This window comes from Protopterus annectens, chromosome 5.part1 (genome assembly GCF_019279795.1).
Source record: "Protopterus annectens isolate FY-2018-M chromosome 5.part1, PAN1.0, whole genome shotgun sequence".
Classification (NCBI taxonomy): Eukaryota; Metazoa; Chordata; order Ceratodontiformes; family Protopteridae; genus Protopterus; species Protopterus annectens.
Window position 1 is genome coordinate 587,826,335 of NC_056736.1, and position 20,766 is coordinate 587,847,100.

Genomic DNA, 20,766 nt, shown 5'->3' on the forward strand with positions numbered 1-20,766 from the left:
ATGAGTGTTACAAGTAATTTTATAATTTTGTTACAATAATTAATAGGTAAATCAAAATATGTGAGAAATGATGTTTCTCAAAAGAAAGTCTATGAAACTTCAGTTTTGGTTATATATTACAGGAAACATCTGGACATTGACTCATCACACTTCTCTCCTGCAAGCGTTTTGCTGCATCCAAAAAGTAAAATATGGAATCCAGCTCTGTTTTTTTTTTTCAACTTTGCAAATGAGGTACCTGTCATGCAAAAAAATATTCCTTCATATTATTTCTTCTCAGAAAACTGATAAAAACTTTGACTTGCAAAAATCTTTATCAGAAAAAAATGGTTTGGAATTACGCAAGTGGTGCTGATGTTAATGTATTTTACAATTAATTGTTCTACGAATTCAGAACATGCAGTGTTGTAAACAGCATTACACTAAGAACATGACTGCTCTCAATGTATGTCCAGCATGCATCTGTTAGGCTGAATGAGTAGTATAAAGCACCATCTGCAATACAAAAATCTTTTACTAAATTTAGAGTATCTTGGTCTCCAGACAAAGTTATGGTTTCAAATCCCACATCTGATAGTATAGCATGTTAAGTCAGTTAGTTCAGATTAAGGTTATGAGATATAAATGCTCTACTTCCTGTGTTACACTATTTGATTCCCCCATCCCCCATTTGCCTACTGTCAGACTTTTAGTATGTCACTTAGCCAGACATTGTTCTGTTGCAAGTGAGAAATTGGGCTTGGCTCCTGGAGTACATGTGTACTAGCTACCGATGCATTAAATAAGCAAAATAACCCCCCTGGAGCCTTTTGACACAATCCTTATAGTCTATTAAAATGGTAAAAAAAAATGCATGCGCAATTCAAAATCTTTAAACGTGTCCCCTAATTTGCATAAATGAATTATTAATTGTAATTAATTCATTGGTGTATTCACTATGTAGTGCTCTGGTCACCATGTGACTCTATCTGTGTGGCTCAGTATAGTACAGTTGTGTACCTACCATAAATGTAGATGTTCGAGTGTATTCACTGTTGCAGTCATTACACTTGGGTTATCCTGCTGGCAGGCTACTCGCAGTCGGCCTGAATTCCAAAGTCTAGGTCCGGCATTGGTTGCTGTCGCCTCTTCCCTGACGTCAATGCGCCAGGCGTATAAAAGATGCAGCCGACACCATTTTCTTCAGTTTTTCTTGCCCCAGATGTCAGGTGCCCCCAAATTGGTAGACTGAAAATTGTGCCAATAAGTATGCATGCACAAAAATAAACATCTCCTTCATCTACAAGCAAATACACCACATAGGTTGTATAGGATAGAGAAGTACAGATAAGTCCCAGCAAAGAAAAGGGGGATGGTGGGTGGGTAACCTGGACTGCAACAGTGAATACACTCGAACATCTACATTTATGGTAGGTACACAACTGTGCTATGTTCATCATGTTTCACTGTTGCAGTCATTACACTTGGGTTGAATCCCAAAGCTGAGGTTGGGTGGCTGGGTCTTAATAGGATTAGGAGTGGCTATAAGGCCCTGCAGAACTGCAGTGGCAAAGCCTGCTCTGGATTTAGAGTAGAGAGGTAAGTGGTAGTGTTTGGTAAAAGTGTGCACCGAACTCCAAGTTGCAGCCTCTAAAATGTCTTTGGTTGGTACTCCTCTGAGGAAGGCTGCTGAAGTGGCTGCTGCTCTGGCTGAGTGTGGCCTAATGCCCTTAGGCACTGATTTGCCATGTTGTGAATAGCAGAAATGAATGCAGTGGCCTATCCATTTTGAAATAGTCTGCCTTGAGATAGCCTTTCCTTGTGATCCTGCAGCATATGCTACTAAGAGTTGCTCAGTCTTTCTGAAAGCTTTAGTTCTGTCCAAGTAGAAGCGTAGCTGTCTGTGTATGTCCAAAGAATGCAGGAGTCTCTCACCCTTATTCTGTGGGTTTGGATAAAAGGTAGACAAATGAATGGTTTGGTTAAGGGCCACGCTGGACATTACCTTAGGCATAAATGTCGGGTTCGTTCTTAGAGAAACCCATGAGTGCCTGTAACTCTGAGACTCATCTTGCAGAGGTTATTGCTAGGAGCAGAGCTGTTTTCCAAGATAAGAACTTTATTTCAGCTGTATTGGCTAGCTCAAAAGGCGGCAGTGTGAGTTTTTCCAAGACATAATTGAGATCCCATGCAGGTAGTGTTGCTCTCCTTGGAGGTCTTATGTTTTTGGCCCCTCTGAGGTACTGTCTAAGCAACAGGAGGACAGGAGCTTTAGGTGCTAACGTGTCTAAACATGGGCTAAACTCTTGGCTAGGCTTATAAGGGCATCAGGGCCAATAGCCTAGTCACTTCCTATGATCCTATAATGGAAAGAACAGAACAATGATTAGGTACACATGGAAAGCTGAGACAGAACAACTATGTATATGTATGTATATGTGTGACTTCATGTGTCTGTGAAAATGCGTCTGAACAGTGTGCCAGTAAGTTTGGTTTCTTTCTAAATCCTCTAGGCATACCTTAGCTACCTCCTACCTCCTTCCCTCTCTACTTTATGGTGCCCCTCTTCTAACTAATCTGTCCGCCTCCCTCTCCTCTAAACTTGAAGCTTGCTATAATAAAATCTCTAAATTCGCCACTAAATCCAAAACCTCAACTCACCACTGCCTCACCCTTCAATCTCTAAACTGGTTAGAACTCCCTAAGCACCTTGACTACCTTCAACTGTACCTACACCTACACGTGTGTGTGTGTGTGTGTGTGTGTGTGTGTGTGTGTGTGTGTGTGTGTGTGTGTGTGTGTGTGTGTGTCTCTGTGTCTCTTACACACACACACACACACACACACACACACACACACACATACAGACACACAGAGGTGACTTTGAAAGTGAAATAAAACATTTCCGTTTTAAGACAGCTATAGGTGACAAATAGGGAGGTAATTCTTATCTCACTGCAAAGCTCTCAGGTGCTTTCTCACAGATGGGGCATTATTTTACAAGGAATGGAGAGGCATTGGCCCCTGTAATAGTTATTATACAATATGTTTATTTTTATTTGCTTTATTTTTCTTTCAGCTTTCAGTTTTTAGCAGTTTCAGTATGCGGTATTTTACTGTTTTTTGCTCCAGCTTCTCTGTTTAGTGTTCTCGGGTTTCGATCTTTCAGAACCAATTTAGCAATCTATTGCTGATCGCCTCTCAGGCTGCTGCTTTCCAGTCAACTTGTGTGAAATTTGAGCCAATTATTTAACAAAATGTTGGCTATGCAGCTTGCTGTACCATTTTCTTATTGGTTCGGCTTCAGAATTAATTTCTCAGGAAACTCTGTGTCAAAGTCAAGTCCAAAACTGTAAAATCACTCTAGTGCATACTGTTAGCCCCAGATAAATTTATTTCATCTAGTTTTTCAAATTTGTAGTGATTATTCTCTCATAAAAGAAGAAATAATTTTATGTCCCAGTCCAACTGAATTTCCAAGAATATTTCTATTTGTTATATTTGCAAATTTTCCTCCACCATTTCCAACAGCAGATTTACAGCAAGGTATGGCCTCCTGAGTCATCTTTCTAAATAATGCTTTTAATTTTATAATCATTACTTATAGAAAAATCATAAAGACTTGAATAATAAAGTTATTGTAATGTGAACCCCAGATCTGGTATTTGCAAACCGGAAAATCTGAGATGTAGTCAGAAACAAATGCCACGGTGCATTGTGGGAAATTGTATGGTAGGTGGTGACACAACAGGAAGATGGAATTCAGAGACACGTGCAGTGTGACCTTGTTAATGAGAAAATAGACTGGTATGCATCCCATGCAAATGACCACATAATGCTATGCAAATAATTGGCAATATGCTAACAAGAGCCATTGCATATACAAATGACGAAATCAAACAGGGTGGTACAATTCAGAAATGCATAAAACTGGTGTTATGAGCAGCAGCGATCAATTCCTCTGAACAGTATCATTTGTCATCTCACTGTGCAGATATACTGCTTGAGCTCGCATGCTAGAAGTAGCATCTGCAATATTTGGTCAGCATGTGCCTGCAGCCACCCTGGGGAACAATGTCCACAGTGTTGCACTTTGCCGGCCTCCTTGCAACAGAAGAGAGCATCAGCAGATGATGTACTATCACCTCCATGACCAGCACATAGTTTTTCACAGCCTTGTGAACACAGACATAACATGGCAGCTAGCAGACATGTGCTGCCCTCCTTTACATTAAATAAATGGGGTGCATGGACTGCCTATTCCACTGGATGCAAAGGTTTTATAGCATTAATGGACATGACTGACCTCAACTTGGGTTCTCCTCTGGGCCAGCTTGTCAGGCCTTCCTTTCCCCTCTGTGCCCCCCATCATTGTATTTTTTGGCTATTTATGTCACACACCCATTCCCTGACTGTAGTCTGATCCTCCCCATCACTAGTTGCCTCCTGTCTGCCAGTCTACTGCTGTCTGTCGTTGTCTCCTCCTGTATCACTACTTCCACTGTTAGTTTTTGACTACATTTTGTTTGTCTGCCTTACTTCCTTCCCTATACCCTCCTTCTTATCCTCACCTTCCCCCATGCTGCAATCCCCTTGTACCATCTCAAAATAAATAAATACATAAATAATGGGCACCCCTACCAAAAAAAAAAAAAAGAAAAAGAAAAAACTTCTTCCACCCCAACACCACTCTTCCCTTCCCATTGTCCTTTTGTGTGTACCTTTGCTCTCTCAACTCCCTTTCTGACTGCCCTATCACCTAATTTCCTTACCATTTATATAATAAACTCAGTTGTCACTTTGCTATGGGTCTCATACATGGACTCATAGCTATACCTGTTTAGCATTTATGGGGCATTTCCATGTGCATGTGAATGCGCATGGCATCGACCATAATACCACCATGGTGATGTCTCCAGGTCATGTGATTACACAAAGTGAGATTAGCTCAGTTGCACAGTTACTGCCATTTTTGCGACTGCAGAGATTCATTACACAGCACAACACCCAGTACAAATGCACTATACCAGTACCCATTAATAACTAATCCCTGTGAGATAACTGTACTGCCTTCACTGCATTATTTACCACAAAAGTGGGTACGTCACGATTCGCTCTGAATACCCATACCTGTCTTTGTCTGAATGACTACGCAGTTGCACTACATTTTTTTAGCAATGTAAACAAAAAACACATCTTAAAAGCAGATCGTAGCTGCTCATATTCCACTTCAGCAAGTAATTTAACTTTCCTGGAATCTATTACTCAAAGTCTTGAAAAAGGCACTTGTGTAAGGAAAGATATTGATGTTCATATATCCTATAAAATTCAGATACATGAGTTAATCTCGGTATTCTCCAACATACACCATTGACATACCCTTTTTTGAAAAGCAATTTATATTAAAATGGATTACAATTTATTTTAAAGGCACATTATCATGGTTTATGGTTATATTTTGAAATGAATAGTTGACTAAATTTGTATTTTGTCTAAGGCTGACATTTCATGACTGTTTAGGACGTTACATTATGGAAGCTGGCATACATTTACAAGAAGGCCAACTATATTCCTGTTCAGATAGAATTTTCTGGTGAGATCAACTAAATAATCAATGCATTTATTTTAAATATTGCTCTGATAAGCTAAGTTGTTAGAGAAAAGTTGTGTACACTTACCATAAATGTAGATGTTCGAGTGTATTCACTGTTGCAGTCATTACATTTGGGTTATCCTGCTGGCAGGTTGCCCTCAGTTGGCCTGAATTCCAAAGTCTTGGGTCCTGCATCGGTTGCTGTTGCCTCTTCCCTGATGTCAGGTCATCAGGGGTATAAAAGATGCAGCCGACGCCATTTTATTCAGTTTTTTCTTGCCCCAGATGTCAGGTGCCCCCAAAAGGGTAGGCTAAAATTATGTAAAAAAAACATACATGCACCAAAATAAGCTTTACCGTCATCTATAAGCAAATACACTACCCTGGTTGTATAGATTAGAGAAGTAAAGATAAGTTCCAGAAAAAATAAGGGGGATGGTGGGGGGGGTAACCTGGACTGCAACAGTGAATACACTCGAACATCTACATTTATGGTAAGTGTACACAACTGTACTATGTTCTTCGCATTTCACTGTTGCAGTCATTACATTTGGGTTGAGTCCCAAAGCTATGGTTGGGGGGCTGGAGCTAAACAGCATTAGGAGTGGCTTTGAGACCCTGCAGAACTGCAGCGGCAAAGCCTGCCCTGGATTTAGAGTAAAGAGGCAGATTGTAATGTTTTGTAAAGGTATGCACTGAACTCCAAGTAGCAGCCTCTAAAATGTCTTTGGTTGATACTCCCTTGAGAAAGGCTGCAGAAGTGGCTGCAGCTCTGGTTGAATGTGGCCTAATGCCCTTAGGCACTGATTTGCATTCTGTGAGTAGCAGAATCGAATGCAGTGACCTATCCATTTTGAAATAGTCTGCTTGGAGATAGCCTTTCTTTGTGATGCTGTGGCATATGCCACTAGTACTTGTTCTGTCTTTCTGAAAACTTTAGTTTTGTCCAAGTAGAATCTAAGTTGTCTGTGTATGTCCAAAGAATGCAGAATCTTCTCCCCCTTGTTCTGTGGATTTGGATAAAAAGTTGGCAAATTAATTGTTTGGTTAAGGGCTACACTGGATTCCACCTTAGGCATAAATGTAGGGTTTGTTCTCAGAGAGACACTGTCTGGATAAAAAAAATGATAAAGGGTTCAACAGCCATGAGAGCCTGTAGCTCTGAAACTCGTCTTGCATAAGTTATTGCTAGGAGCAGAGCTGTTTTCCAAGATAAGAACTTTATATCCGCAGTAGCAGCTGGCTCAAAAGGAGGTAAGGTGAGTTTTTTCCAAGACATAATTGAGGTCCCATGCAGGTATTGGTGTTCTCCTTGGAGGCCTTAAGTTTTTAGCTCCTCTGAGGTACTGCCTTAATAAAGGATGAGAAAAGAGTGGTGGCTCTGTATTGTAGTGAGCCGAAATGGCAGAGGCATGGATTTTAATTGATGAGAAAGATAGGCCTTTGTCCAGCATCTCAGTTAAGTATTGTAAAATCTGAGGAATATTTGGGACAGCTGTATCTGTTCCTTGAGCTTGGTTCCAAGCGCAAAATCTTTTCCATTTTCCAGCATAGGATTTTCTAGTACAAGGCCTTCTGGCTTCTAAAATGACATCCATCACAGCTTTACTGAGAGGTGTGGTTTGTATGGCTACATTATCTGCCATGCTGCCAGGTTTAGGGCCCTGAGTTGGCTGTGCAGAATCTGATTGTTTTGCTGGGACAGTAGATGAGGTATTTGAGGTAAGGTCCAGGCTGGGCATTGGGACAAGTTCCTTAAGATCGGATACCAGTACTGGCGTGGCCAGTCTGGGGCAATCAGAATCATTTTTGTATTCTTCTGCCTGACCTTTAGGAGTACCTTGGGGAGGAGAGGCAGTGGAGGAAAGGCATATACTGATAGGTTTGTCCAGTTGAAAGATAAGGCGTCCACTTTCCAAGCTTGTCTGATAAGTCCTTGTGCACAATCTTTTTAGTTGTTTGTTTTGAGGGGAGGCAAATAAATCTATGTCCGGGCGTCCCCATTTCTTTGTTATCATGCTGAAGACTTGTGGATCCAGGTTCCACTCGTGGGGATCCATGAGATTTCTGCTTAGTTTGTCTGCCAGATTATTGTCCTTTCCTGGCAGGAATTGTGCCTGCAGATGAACTTGGTAAGTCAATGCTGTGTCCCATAAAACCATGGCTTGTCTGCACAGGGGATAAGAATGAGTGCCCCCCCCTGCTTGTTTATGCACCACATGACCATGGTGTTGTCTGTCTTTATCAGTAGTTGTCCCAGATTAAGTAGGTCCTTGAAGGCTGTCAGGGCATTTTGAGCAGCTAGCATCTCTTTTTGATTGATATGTAGATGCTTTTGGTTTGAGGACCAGGTGCTCTGAATGCCTCTTCCTGCCATGTGTGCCCCCCAGGCATAATCTGAAGCATCCATCATTAGGTTCTGCCTGGCTGGGGGTAGTGAGAATGGCTGTCCGTTGTTTTGGTGACAAGCCTTTGTCCACCATCAAAATTCCTGTTGCAGGCAGGGAAATAGAGTAATCATTGTTTCCAGACTGTGGCAATGTTGTGTCCAGACACTTTTTAGGTACCACTGAATTTTCCGCATATGCAGTCTTGCATATGGAATTAGTAAGATGCAGGATGCCATGAAGCCCAAAGCCTGCAGAATTCTTCTTGCAGATAACTGGGCATTTGTTTGTTGCCATTTCCTTGAAATAGGTAGTCAGTTGTCTTTGTTTGTCTGGAGTGAGATAAGCCATCTGGGCAGTTGTATTTAAGCTTGCACCCAGGAATATTATCTCTTGAGAGGGTACTAGTTTTGATTTCTTTTTGTTGACTGTGTACCCTAGGCATGTTAAAAGTCTTATCACAAATGTCAGATGCTGTAGTAGAATGTCCTTGCTCTCTGCTTGTATGAGGCAGTCGTCCAAGTAAGGATATATCTGTATTCCTCTTTGTCTGCAGTAAGCAATTACTGGTGCCAGGCACTTTGTGAAGACCCTGGGCGCAGTAGATAAGCCAAAGGGCAGTGCAGAGAATTGGTAATGCTTTGAGCCAGCCTTGAATCTGAGGTATCTTCTGCATGATTGTCTGATTGGGACATGCAGGTATGCCTCTTTTAGGTCTAAAGTCACAAGCCAAGCCTTGCTGCCCAGCATGGGCAGAAGCTGTTGTAAGGTCAACATCTTGAATTTTGGTATATCCAGGAAAGTGTTTAGAATAGATAGGTCCAGTATTGGTCTCCATGCTTTGTCCTTTCTGGGTACCAAGAACAGTCTTGAGTAAAATCCTTGTCCCTGCTCTTGCTGTGGCACTTGTTGAATAGCCCTCATGTCCATGAGAGCTGTGACTTGTTTGTGAGCCTCTGCCTATTGATTTTTTGGCAGGTCTGGCCAACCGTTTACCCATGGCAGGGTATGGAAATAAAAAGTACAGTTGTGTACCTACCATAAATGTGGATGTTCGAGTGTATTCACTGTTGCAGTCATTACTCTTGTGTTATCCTGCTGGCAGGCTACCCTCAGTCGGCCAGAATTCCAAAGTCTAGGTCCGATGTCAGTTGCTGTCGCCTCTTCCCTGACGTCACTGCGCCAGTGGTATAAAAGATGCAGCCGATGCCATTTTCTTCAGTTTTTCTTGCCCGAGATGTCAGGTGCCCCCAAATTGGTAGGCTCAAAAATATGCCAATTAATATGCATGCATAAAAATAACATTTCCTTCATCTACAAGCAAATACACCAAATAGGTTGTATAGGATGGAGAAGTACAGATAAGTCCCAGCAAAGAAAAGGGGGATGGTGGGTGGGTAACCTGGACTGCAACAGTGAATACACTCGAACATCTACATTTATGGTAGGTACATAACTGTACTATGTTCATCGTGTTTCACTGTTGCAGTCATTACTCTTGGGTTGAATCCCAAAGCTGAGGAAGGGTGGCTGGGCTAAATAGGATTAAGAGAGGCTATGAGGCCCTGTAGAACTGCAGTGGCAAAGCCTGCTCTGGACTTAGAGTAAAGAGGTAAGTGGTAGTGCTTTGTGAAGGTGTGCACTGAACTCCAAGTTGCAGCCTCTAAGATATCTTTGGTTGGTACTCCTCTGAGGAAGGCTGCTGAAGTGGCTGCTGCTCTGGTGGAATGAGGCCTAATGTCCTTAGGCACTGATTTGCCATGTTGAAAATAGCAGAAATGGATGCAATGGCCTATCCATTTTGAAATAGTCTGTTTTGAGATAGCCTTTCCTTGTGATCCTGCAGCATATGACACTAAAAGTTGCTCAGTTTTTCTGAAAGCTTTAGTTCTGTCCAAGTAGAATCGTAACTGCCTGTGTATGTCCAAAGAATGCAGAATTTTCTCACCCTTGTTCTGTGGATTAGGATAAAAGGTTGGCAAGTGAATGGTTTCGTTAAGGGCCACACTGTACACCACCTTAGGCATAAATGTAGGGTTTGTCCTCAGAGAAACCCTGTCTGGATGAAAAATTATGAAAGGGTCCACAGCCATGAGTGCTTGTAACTCCGAGACTCGCCTTGCAGAGGTTATTGTTAGGAACAGAGCTGTTTTCCAGGACAAGAATTTTATATCTGCTGTTGATGCTGGCTCGAAAGGAGACAGTGTGAGTTTTTCCAAAACATAATTGAGGTCCCAGGCCGGAATTGGTGCTCTCCTTAGAAGCCTAACATTTTTGGCCCCTCTGAGGTACTGCCTTATTAAAGGATGAGGAAAGATAGGTGGTTCCATATTGTAATGGGCTGAAATGGCAGAGGCACAGCATCTCAGTTAGGTAATGTAAAATCTGAGGGATATTTGGTAAACACGTGTCAATGCCTTGTTCCTGGTTCCAAGCACATAATCTCTACCATTTTTCTGTATAAGATTTTCTGGTGCTGGGCCTCCTGGTCTCCAAAATAACATCCATAACAGCTTTTGAAAGAGGAGTGTTATGAATGGCTACATTATCTGCCATGCTGCCAGATTTAAGGTCCTGAGTTGGCTGTGCAGGATCTGATTGTTTTGTTGGGTCAGCAAGTGAGAAGTTTGAGGCAATATCCATGCTGGACCTTGAGACAAGCTCTTTAGAATTGGGTACCAGTGCTGGCGTGGCCAGTCTGGTGCAATCAGTATCATTTTTGGCTTCTCTTGTCTGACCTTTAGGAGTACCCTGGGAAGGAGAGGCAGTGGGGGAAAAGCATATACCGTTAGATTTTTCCAGCTGAAGGATAGGGCGTCCACTTTCCATGCTTGCTTGTGATAAATCCTTGTGCAAAATCTCTGCAATTGGCAGTTGTGAGGGGAAGCAAATAGATCTATGTCTGGGCATCCCCATTTCCTTATTATCATGCTGAAGACTTGTGGATCCAGTTTCCATTTGTGGGGATCCATGAGGTTTTTGCTTAGTTCGTCTGCCAGAGTATTTGTTTTTCCTGGCAGGAATTGTGCTTGTAGGTGAATTTGAAAAGCCAATGCTGTGTCCCATAAGGTCATTGATTGTCTGCATAGGGGGTAGGAATGTGTACCACTCTGCTTGTTTATGTACCACATGACCATTGTGTTGTCTGTCTTTATCAGTAACCGTCCTGGATGAAGCAGGTCCTTGAAAGCTGTCAGGGCATTTTGAACAGCTAGCATCTCTTTTTGATTGATGTGAAGATGCATCTGGTTTGCAGACCATGTGCCCTGAATACATTTTCCTGCCATATGGGCTCCCCAGGCATAATCTGATGCATCCGTTGTCAGTGTCTGTCTGGCTGTGGGTAAACTGAATGGCAGACCCTTGTTGTGGTGACAGGCTTCTGCCCACCATTGAAACTCCTGTTGTAGGCAGGGAATGAGTGCAATTACTGTCTCCAGGCTGTGGCAATGCTGAGTCCAAAAACTTTTTAGGTACCATTGTAGTTTCCTCATATGCAGTCTGGCATATGGAATTAGTAGAATGCAAGATGCCATGAAACCCAAGGCCTGCAGGATTTTCCTTGTAGATAAGTGGATTTGTGTTGCCAATTTCTTGAAGTAAGTAGTAAGATGCTTTTGTTTGTCTGGCATGAGATAAGCCATCGGGGCAGTTGTATTTAAGCTTGCACCCAGGAATATTATCTCTTGAGAGGGCACTAGGTTTGATTTATTTTTGTTTATTGTGTACCCTAGGCCAATTAGTAATCTTTTTACAAATGCCAGATGCTTCAGAATAATATCTTTGTTCTCTGCTTGAATTAGACAGTCGTCCAAGTAGGGATATATTTGAATTCCTTTTTGTCTGAAAAACGCTATTACTGGTGCCAGGCATTGTGTGAAGACCCTGGGTGCAGTAGATAAGCCAAAGGGCAGTGCAGAGAATTGGTAATGCATTGAGCCAGCTATGAATCTGAGGTATCTTCTGCAAGATTGTCTGATTGGGACATGCAGGTATGCCTCTTTTAGGTCCAAAGTTACGAGCCAAGCCTTCTTTCCCAGCATGGGCAGTAGCTGCTGTAAAGTCAACATCTTGAATTTTGGAACTTCCAGAAACATATTTAAAATTGACAGGTCCACTATTGGTCTCCGGGTTTTGTCCTTTCTGGGTACTAGAAAAAATCTGCAGTAAAAACCTTGCCCCTGCTCTTGTTGTGGTACTTGCTGGATGGCCCTCATGTCCATGAGGGCTGTAATTTGTTTTTGTGCCTCTGCCCATTGATTGTGTGGCAGGTCTGGCATGCCCTTTGACCTTGGTAGGGTGTGATAATGGAACCTGCAGCCTTGGGACACTATGTTCAGGACCCATTTGTCTTGGGTAATCATTTGCCAATTTGATGAAAAAAGTGCTAGTTTTCCCCCTAAGGGGGCTGCCAAAAGAAAAGTGCTTGGATCTGGTAGAGGAAAGTCACTGGGACTGTTTCCTGTAAGGTTGTGATTTGTCTTCTCCGCTTTTGGAGGTAGGAGCACCCCATTGCTTAGGCCTGTATGAGCCTTGGGGCTGAGATCTGCCTCTGGGACGCCTGTATCTGCCTCTTTGTGGTCTGTCTGACACTGGAAAGGACCAATTTTTAGTTGGCCATTTCCTGCTAAACCTGGGTGGCTGCACCTGTAAGAAATCCTTAACTGTCTGCATGGATTTTGCTTTATCCTCCATTTTTTTCAACACCTCTTCTGCTTTAGTACCAAACAAAGTATCATGCTGTAATGGTGCATCTAATAATTTTGCTTTAACATGATCAGGCAGATTCTGTTCCTTTAACCAAGCATGCCTTCTAATAACAGAACCTGTAACAGCGGCCCTGCAAGAGGCCTCCAGTGAATCATAACCACATTGCAAAGTATGCTTTCCCACTTGTTCAGCTGCATGCAATAAATCCTGCAATTCTTTGTTTTCTGAACCTTCAATATTTGTCAACAATTTCTGTTTAAGCAGTGACATTAAATATTGCTGATATTTAAGCATATGAAATTGACAATTTAAAGCCCTTACAGCCAGGGTAGCAGAAGTGTAGACTTTTTTCCCCCATCTGTCTAGAGCCCTAGAATCCTTATCAGAGGGGACAGGGATTTTTGCAGTGGAAGCTTTAACCCCTTTGGGACCCTGAGATATAGTTTCTGGGTCAGCAGCGGGGTTTTTATATAGGAATTTGTGAGAATCCGGGACTCTGTAGTACCTGTCTGGCTTAGCAGGTGCAGGGGGTAAAGAGTCAGGGGACAGGCCGGACTCTGAAAATACATCATCTACAATATCCAGGACAGGTGGAATAGCAAGGTGTCTGTGCTGAGGAAGTAGCAGAAAGTCTCTGAGCCTTTTCTTAGATTCAGAGTAATCTTGGCTCTCCCAGTGGAAATGCTCCCTCATGGTATGTAGGGTTTCCCCAAAAGAATAATCCTCAGGAGGAGAGGCTGAAGGAATGGATTCTTCAGCATCAGAATCCTCATAGGGAAGCATGGAGTAATCCTGTTCAGAAGAGGAATCAGAAGAAATAGAAACCTGATCAGAAGAATCATACTCAGTCTCTTGCCTAGGCCTCTTATCAGGAGGGGGATGGTTGCCCCTGATCAAAGTAATTAGGTCTTCGGCCATTTTAAGCATCTGTTTTTTAGGCATGGAAGTCTGAGTAGGAGAATGCTGTACTTGTTTCTTTGTCTTTAGAGCTGCTTTAGTCTTTGTCTTTGAAGCTGAAGATGGCTTAATATATAGTTGTGTAGGTCTGAAGACACCCTCAGAAGCCGATGCCTGCTCAGCGGCTCCAGACCCATCTGAGGGAATGATTTCCGAGTGTCCAATACCTTGAGTTTCCAGAGGCCCAGTCGGATCCACGTGGGAGTCGGAAGCGGCCTGTGGCTCTGAGGTAGCGGGCACCAGGGGCTGCAAAAGTGCCTCACTGAGAACCGGCGAACCGGCAACTGGCCTAGCAGAGACTTCGTCGTCAGTTTTGGACCTCGGATGCCTATCCTTTTCCTTGTCCTTGCGTTTTTTGTAAACTCTGGTTGTCAGCTGGTCTGACGGCATTATATAATTAAATCTTCAGCCAAAGAAATGAAAAGCAAAATCGAACCGACGCTTGATAGTGCGTTGGTTAAATCTAGCACAAAACCGACAACTAGCAACGTCGTGGTCAGGGCCTAGGCAAGGAATACAGTAAGAGTGAAAATCCTTATGAGGTATTTGCTTCCCACAAGAAATACAATTGTTAACTTTTTCTGACATCGGTCTGGAGCAAGAAAAAAGTTTCCCCAATGGGGTACTTAGCTTTAATGAGGACTTTGGTTCTGAAATTCGGAATTGAAAATCTCAGGAGTTGGCCAACCAGCACTTGCCAACTGCTTTTGCTTCGGGCACCGCGCGGCAAGAAAGACTGAAGAAAATGGCATCGGCTGTATCTTTTATACCCCTGGCACACTGACATCAGGGAAGAGGCGACAGCAACCGAGGCCGGACCTAGACTTTGAAATTCTGGCCAACCGAGGGTAGCCTGCCAGCAGGATATCCCAAGAGTATTGACTGCAACAGTGAAACACGATGAACATTGATAGTTACTGGGAGTTAACTCGAAGTTATGTAACATGTAATGGTAACTTTGGATGGTTAGAGTAGAATTATCTGTGTGGGAATAGTTATAATAGTTAAATAGTTGGGTATGTTAGCTGCAGTTTTGGTATGATCCACCAAAGTATTTTAGTTCTTTCCAATATAATCTTGGACTTTGAGAGCGAGCCCACTACTTTGTTCGAGAACTCTAACTTTGATAAACTTAAATGTTAACCTTGCTTCAGTTTTTATTATTTTTTTTCAAACAATTTTTGTATTTTGTCAAAATATTCATGATGTGTTACGTTGATACATACATTCATAAAATTTGAAACATATTGAAAATAAAACAATAAATTTTAAAACTATATATAATATGCACACAGTTGCCTGGATTCTTTTTATTACATATCTTAATGTTGTTGTTTGTCTTTCGGCTTTTCCCGGTGAGGGGTTGCCACAGCGGAATTCCGGTCCGCTAATGATTGGCAGTAGATTTTCACGAATGCCGAGGTGCCAGCTCAACGTTCAACCTTCAATGAAGGCACGCCCATTTACACATGTCTTTCGAATGCCCACCCAACCGTGGGGAGGACATGCAGACTCCACACAGAAGGCACTCCCCACACTCCAGCCGAGAATCGAACGGGAGAACCTCTTGCTGTGAGGCAACAACGCTACCACTGCACCACCGCGGATAATATTACGTATCTTAATATGGAAGCTAATAAAAAATGAACTAGTTATACAGGTTTCACATTATGAAGATGGCGGGAAGGGTTCTTGGAGGATTTCCACAGATGTAAAATCCCTTTAACATCAGGTGTAAGTCACAGACAAGCATTTCCACAGACTCGTACTCGTATTGGTAGCAGGACATTAGTAACAACGGTGAGGGCAGTGCAGGGAATGGCTAGCTATTATGGAGTGTGATGCCCAGGTAAGGGAACTGAGTGCTACTGCTAGTGTATTTTCTTTGCCATATGACAATGTGTGGTCATAGGTGATGGTCAGTGCTTTTTAAGGGCCATCATGATAGTAAGGAGCACTGGACATTGGACATATTGAGGGAAAACTGCATGGGCAGATCATTAATTGAGATTTTAGCTAAAATGATATCTAGTAAATGGGTTTAATTAACAATTTGGTTAAAGTTAGAAAAGGAGGTGACATTTTGGAGTCTGTTTTGATTATTAGTAAACCAGATGATGTTAAGATCTCAGATTGATATTAGGAAAGGGTATCAGGTAAAGAAGTCAATTTAGAAATGTAGGGTGGAAGAATATTTGGAACTTACTGCAGGGCCCTAAGATAAGTAGTATAACAATTCATTTGGGGCCTGGGGGCAGAGGTCACATTTAGAATTTTCTTGGACACTAGTAGAATCCCCCCACTCGTTACTCCAAGACAGTCATTTTTGTGTGCATTATAATTGTAATTGATGTTAATTGGGGGGGTTTGTAGTCTAAACCAAGTTTCATTTATGATAACAATATCATGATTGCAGGTTTGTAGCCATGGATTTAGAAGGTCAAAATTATTATTACAGTTTGAGTGCTCTAACACAGAGACATTAAACAAAGTCAAAATGTATTTATTTATTTGTATTTGTTTACCAGGATTTTCCAACGGGGTAAGAGCCTCTTTTCAGCAGAGACCCTTGGAGAAAAGTTCCAAAAAAGTTGTAATGTAATAATTAACTAAGCAGAGATTAGACATACAAGTATAAACAGAGGTGTACAGGATCCAAGCAGCAATCGCAATAGAACACATTGCTTGTTGAACCTATACAGCAGAATAGCTTATACAATAAAAAAAAACGGTTCCACTGAAATGACAAAACATGGGTGAGCACTGATTACATATTCTGTGGACAAGTACTTTTTGGGGGGGAAAGGAGATAGTCATAGTACAGTGGCAGAGTTTGTTTGTTGCATAAACTAAGTTAAGGAGCAGTAGAGGTGTATGACATGAGAATGACATGAGACAGGGAGAAAGGAAGGAGCGGATTGATGGCGAGAGGGGGATGTGGAGAAAAGAGTGAGATGTAATACAATATAGCGAAAAGTGGGAAGATGAAGTTTTGGGGTTCAGTTTGTGGGAGCTAACAGGGAGGCACTGAGAGCAGGGATGGGTGGAATTAAACAGAGGGAAAATGGGAATGTGTATGTGGACAGAGTTAATAAGTGCTATTGGATGGTACTTTTTTTGTTTGTTTGTTTTCTAACCAGGATTAGAACAAGATCAGGACTAATGGCCTAACGTGTTGCTTCAGTAGGTTTTTAAGTGTTCTTTATTACTATTTTGTTTTAGAGAGAGAGTAGAATGGAGTCCACAAGTTTGAGACATGCAAGGAGTGAAGAGAGTCACCTGCCGAGCTACAGGATTAATTACCTGTAATAGGTGTTTATCTGCAGAACAAAGGCTTCTTTTAGAATTATATTGCGGTTGGACAGATTTGGACATTTTTCTGGATTACGGATAAGGGTATTTCTCAGAACTAACTGTGAGTGTGCAGTAAATTGTTGTAATTTGATCTAGTGAAGGTTCTTTAGTGCTAGGAAGTGGTGTGATTTGTTTGGGAGATTTACTGCAAATTTTGCTACTTTGTTGTAGTATTGTTCTAGAAGGGAGGACTGGGAGACTTTGAATTTAATGAAGATGGAAGCACCGTACAGAAGAGCTGGAAGAAGGCATGTGGTGGCAACATATTTTCTTATATCATCCGTATCAGGTAGGGTTTTATTCTGTAGAGGGTGCCACGTTTTTGTTGGGTTTTCTTGACAGTCTGTTTTATGTGGATATTTAATTTCATGTGTTCACATATTGTGACACCTATTAACTTTGTGTAGATTACTTGTTGAAATGGGGTACTATCAGAGGGGTTTAGGAAGAAAAGTGTTTCTTGGGTGTTATATTGTTCTGGAGTGAATAAAATCACTTTAGTGTTTGTGGATTTAGAAAGAGTTGGCAGTTATGTAGCCAAGATTCAAAAGAGAGGAGGGATCCTTGTGTTTGATACGGAAGAACATTGAGATTATTTGCAGAGCATATTAGTGAAGACTCGTGGGCGGCCACGGTGGTGCAGTGGTTAGCATTGCCGCCTCACAGCAAGAGGTTCTCCGGTTCGATCCTCGGCTGGGGTGCCTTCTGTGCAGAGTCTGCATGTCCTCCCTGTGGTCGCGTGGGTTTCCTCCGGGTGCTCCGGTTTCCTCCCACATCCCAAAGACATGCTGCAGGTGGATTGGACACTCTAAATTGGCCCTAGGTGTGCGTGTGAGTGTGCCTTCTGTGGAAGGTTGGGCGCCAGGCTGGCAACTCGACACCGTAAAACTCTACTGCCATTCAATGTGCAGACAAGGTGATCCGCTGTGGCGACCCCTAACCGGGAAAAAGCCGAAAGAAGAAGAAGAAGATTAGTGAAGACTCGTCTGCTCCCTGAATGATAGTGGCGTATTTACTGAACTTATGGAGCTCATTTATGGAGATGTCAAAGAGAAGTGGGCCCATGATGGAGTCTTGCAGGGACTCTCATAGATTCTGGAAGGAAGGAAGGAGAAAAACTTGATATGCCATTTAATGGCTTGTTGCCTATCAGACAGGTAGGTATTAAACCAGTGAAGGTGTTTCTAGACCAAGAAGGGGCAGCCTATTAAGCAGCTTAGGGTGGGAAACAGTATCAAAAACCTTGGAGAAATCTAAAAAGATGGCTGATAATAGATTGCCAGCATTTCAGTTATGGTTGATAAAGTTGGTGAAACTGACTAGGGCAGTAGAGATATTGTGATGTCGTAAAACATGTGTGGTGAGAGTAAGTTATCATCAGTGACATATTTTATTTTCGTAGTTCCTGCTGGATGCGTTTTCCAATATTTTAGATAACGGTGAAGGGATGGCTATGGGGGTTTGGTTTAGCTCCCACCTTTATGTAGTGGGAGTATGTAGAATCGCTTCTACAAGAGAGAGACGTACCATCCTGATATAAATCTATTGATTAAAATAGAGATGGGCATTCAAAAGCATCTGCAGCTGTTTGTAGGTTTTTTGCATGGAATTAGCTTTTCATAAAAAGAGCACTAGACTTTGAAAGTTCTTAGGTAAGAGTGGTGCGTTTTAATTTATGGAGCATTTTCTTAATGCAGTAAGTTGATATGGGTTGTAACAATAGTTTGTTTAAATGTAGGTCATTAGTAGAGTTGGGTGATATGTTTGGGGTTCAGAGTTTAAGAAGAGAGGCTACAGACTGCATGAAGTGAGAGATGAACTGGATTCAGAATGGGAGGTGAGGGGAGTAGTTGAGTGGTGTCAACAGGATAAAGGAGGTGATTGAAGGTAGACCAGAATAGTTTAGGGATGGAATGGTTAGAGTTTTGAAGGTGAGTGTAGAAAGCTTTCTTGTCAGGTTTAACACTGTTTTTGGCTAGATTTCTAAGCTGCTTGCACGTTTGTAAGTTGGGAGCAGTATTATACTTCTTCCGTGCAGTCCATGCTGAGTAACTCTCTTTCATGATCTGCTTAATCTGTTTACTTAGCCAGGGTGGAGTGCTAAATTTTTCTGGTTCTGATGGGGGTGAGTGTATCTAATATGCTTAAGAACGTTTCATTGTTTTAATTGTGGCTGCTCTTTAATTGGTGATTTCGCCAAAGTGGCTACGAGATTCTGCTTTTTTCCCAAAGCCATCCACTGCCGAATCTGCAAAATAAGTATTATTATTTCAGCTTTATTTGCACTTTGTTATTATTTACTGCTTCATTGCTGACATTTTGCTGCATTCTTGCACTTTGTAAGCAGAACTGTTACTTTAAGACCCAGGCTACAGTGTACCTATTTTGCATTTGATTACACTTGCACTCTAAAACCAGATATCTTACATTAAGAGGGATTTTTGTGGTAGAAGGGTGCTAATATAAACTCACCCAACTAGCAAATTGTTGGAGGAACACTCACTGTGTGCCTTCCCTATTGGTAGATGGTCTTCTTCTTCTTCTTCTCCTTCTCCTTCTCCTTCTCCTTCTCCTTCTCCTTCTCCTTCTTCTTCTTCTTCTTCTTCTTCTCCTTCTCCTTCTCCTTCTCCTTGTTCTTCTTCTTCTTCTTCTTCTTCTTCTTCTTCTCCTTCTTCTTCTTCTCCTTCTCCTTCTCCTCCTCCTTCTTCTTCTTCTTTTTCTTTCGGCTGCTCCCGTTAGGGGTCACCACAGTGGATCACCTGTTTCCATTTCTTCCTGTCCTCTGCATCTTGCTCTGTCACACCAACCACCTGCATGTCCTCTCTCACCACATCCATAAACCTTATCGTAGGGCTTCCTCTTTTCCTGTTACCTGGCAGCTTCATCCTTAGCATCTTTTTCCCAATATACCCAGCATTCCTCCTCAGCACATGTCCAAACCAACATAATCTTGCCTCTCTGGCTTTGTCTCCAAACCTTCCAACCTGAACTGACCCCCTAATATACTTATTCCTAATCCTGTCCACCCTCGTCACACCCAGTGCAAATCTTAACATCTCCAGCTCTGCCACGTCAAGCTCTGACTCCTGCCTTTTTGTCAGTGCCACTGTCTCCAACCCGTATAACATAGCTGGTCTCACTAAACTCTTGTAGACCTTCCCTTTCACTCTTACTGGTACTCGTCTATCACAAATCACTCCTGACACTCTTCTCCACCCTGCCTGTACTCTCTTCTTCACTTCTCTTCCACACCCACCATTACTCTGAACTACTGATCTCAAGTATTTAAACTCATCCACCTTCACCACCTCTACTCCTTGCATCTTCACCATTCCTCTGTCCTCCCTTTCATTCTCACACATATATTCTGTCTTTGTCTGGCTGACTTTCATTCCTTTTCTCTCTAGAGGATATCTCCACCTCTCCAGGGTCTCCTCCCCCTGTTCCCTACTCTCACTACAGATCACAATATCATCTGCAAACATCATAGTCCATGGGGACTCCTGTCTGATCTCATCAGTCAACCTGTCCATCACCACTGCAAATAAGAAAGGGCTCAGAGCTGATCCTTGATGTAATCCCACCTCCACCTTAAACGCATCCGTCACTCCCACTGCAGACCTCACCACTGTCACACTACCCTCGTATATATCCTGTACCACTCTTACATACTTCTCTGCCACTCCCGATTTCCTCATACAATACAACAACTCCTCTCTAGGCACCCTGTCATATGCTTTCTCTAAGTCCACAAAGACACAATGCAACTTCTTCTGACCTTCTCTG